Below are 2722 nucleotides of genomic sequence, written 5' to 3'. Positions count from 1 at the left end.
AGGGTCACAAGTTAGTAAGTGTCAAGTGTCTGAGGCCAGATTTGAACTCAGGTCAAATGACTCAAGGGCCAGTGCCCTATCCACTGCATCATCTAGCTGCCCCTCCTCAGTCTTTTTTTAAATGTTCGATTGATACTCTTTCTTACTCCAACAATACCACTACCTAACTACTCACACCAAAACTCTTCACTCTCAAAATAAAAGATGTGATTTGTAACATATTCACACATTAGCAGCAACTGAAAATATGGTTCATTTTATATACCTCTATGTCATCACTTCCCTATTAAAAACTGGGGAGCAAGAGTGAGTCCAGGGGCAGCATTCTCACATCTAACTCAGAACTCCTCACAGCCTGACCAGCAACTTAGATTTCCCCCCAAATGGCAACTATTGTCAAGGATCAGCTGATTCTGAATGTCCTAAAGGAAAACCAGGCTCCCCCAAACAAGATCACTGTTGTTGGGGTTGGTGCAGTTGTCATGGCATGTGCCATCAGTATCTTAATGAAGGATTTAGCTGGTGAACTTGCCCTCATTGATGTCATAGAAGACAAACTAAAGGGAGATGATGGATCTGCAACATGGTAGCCTTTTCCTCAAAACGCCAAAGATTGTTTCTGGCAAAGACTACAGTGTGACTGCAAACTCAAAGCTGGTTGTGATACTGCTGGGGCAAGTCAACAGGAAGGAGAAAGTCATCCTAATTTGGTCCAGCATAATGTGAATATCTTTAAATTTATCATTACCAATATTGTTAAATACAGCCCTAATTGCAAACTGCTTATTGTTTCCAATCAAGTGGATATTTTGACAGATGTGAACTAGAAGCTAAGTGGCTTTCCTAAAAACCTTATTATTGGAAGTGGTTGCATTCTGGATTCTGCCCGTTTCTATTACCTAATGGGGGAAAGACTGGGTGCCCATTCTTCAAGTTGTCAGGGATGGGACCTTGAGGATCATGGAGACTCCAGTGTTCCTGTGTAGAGTGGTGTGAATGTTGCTGGGGTCTCTCTGAAGAATCTTTATCCTGCTTTGGGAAGCGGTGCTGATTCAGCAAATTGGAAAGATGTGCATGAACAGGTAGTTGAAAGTGCTTATGAGGTGATCAAGCTGAAGGGCAACATTTTCTGTGCTACTGGCTTGTCCGTGGCAGATCTGGCAGAAAGTATTGTGAAGAATCTTAAAAGAGTTTCCACCATGATTAAAGGTCCATATGGCATTAATGAAGATGCCTTCCTTAGTGTCCCATGTGTCTTGGGGCAGAATGGCATTTCAGATGTGGTGAAGGTGACCTTGAATATGGAGGAGGAGGCCCATTTAATGAAAAGTACAGACACTCTTTGGGGAATCCAGAAAGAGCTGAAATTTTAAAGCCTTTTACAATACTACCACTTTACGGTCTAGAGAAGATGACAGTGGTTAAGGGATTAGATAGGATGCACTTTTCATGTAAGTAAAATCTTTCCTCTGATTAGTGACACCAGAAATATGAAACCTATGAACACACTCTTCCTAAACTTAGACATGGAGGAATAATACAGTGTGACTATTTTTTAAATCCTGTTTGCCTAGTGATGCTGGATATGACTTGTACAGTCTTGAAGTAGTTGCTGTTAAGCAGAGCCAGCATGGCTCCCCACATCCCCCCAGTTACATAACTACCTGCCTTGTAGGTGCTATAGGTTCCCATAGGTCCAGAAGACAACATTCTTTATTTCTCCTGAGAGAGGGAGTAAATCACAGCATCCTGATGGAGAAGTCAGGAAGACCCAGATTCAAGTTCTATATCTAACACCAGTGGTGTGACCATGGGCAGTTTCAGTTTCCTTCTCTATGAAACTGGAGCACATTTTCCCAAGTTCAATATGAGGATCAAACATGAATGGATGGACAGACAGTGCTATATAACATTTTATTATTTTTTTCTTTTTGCAGGGCAATGGGGGTTAAGTGACTTGTCCAGGGTCACACAACTAGTAAGTGTCAAGTGTCTGAGGCCGGATTTGAACTCAGGTCCTCCTGAATCCAGGGCCGGTGCTTTATCCACTGTGCCACCTAGCCGCCCTCTATATAACATTTTAAAACTTTATGTAAATGTAAGCTGCTAAAACCCATCACTTAGTTGTGATCTACTGCTGTGAAGGATGTCACCATAGTAATAGATCCTTGAATTAATGACTAGACTCCTAAACAAACTGGAGTTTTCTTTTTATGACCTTCCTTATAATGTCTAGAATTTCACAATATTTTGAAATATGTCTCTCATTTTTTGGTGGTAACTTTCTTTTAAAGTATTCTAAATTTATGTCCTTTCTGATTTTTTTTTAGAGATTTTTATCAATGAGATAAATGCTTGATGTGAATGAATAAATAGATAAAGGAAAGAAGGAAGTCATTTTACTAACCTCACACATTTGAAAGAAGTTTTTATTAAGGGTGCATTATATTCTAGGCCCTGCGCTAAGCACTTTATAAACATTATTTCATTTAACTCACACAATATCCCTGAGAGGTAGGAGCTATCATTATTATTATTCTCATATAATAATTTAGGGAAGTGAGACTGACAAGTGACTTGACCAGGGTGATACAGGTGTGTCTGAGACAGATCTGAACTCATGTTCAGGCCCTTTTATCTACTGTTCCAACTTGGATGCTTGACTACATCACATTTTTAAAAAAATCAGATTTGTAAAAAATAACAACAAACAATTCTAGAA

General features: G+C 39.7%; 1 pseudogene; it reads left to right on the top strand.

The window, feature by feature from the left end:
* Positions 1 to 383: 383 nt before the first annotated feature.
* Positions 384 to 1373, top strand: LOC122750339 (annotated as a pseudogene).
* The last annotated feature ends 1349 nt before the right edge of the window (positions 1374 to 2722 follow it).

The sequence above is a fragment of the Dromiciops gliroides genome, chromosome 3 (assembly GCF_019393635.1).
Source record: "Dromiciops gliroides isolate mDroGli1 chromosome 3, mDroGli1.pri, whole genome shotgun sequence".
NCBI classification, from domain to species: Eukaryota; Metazoa; Chordata; class Mammalia; order Microbiotheria; family Microbiotheriidae; genus Dromiciops; species Dromiciops gliroides.
This window is presented reverse-complemented; position numbering and strand designations above follow the sequence as displayed.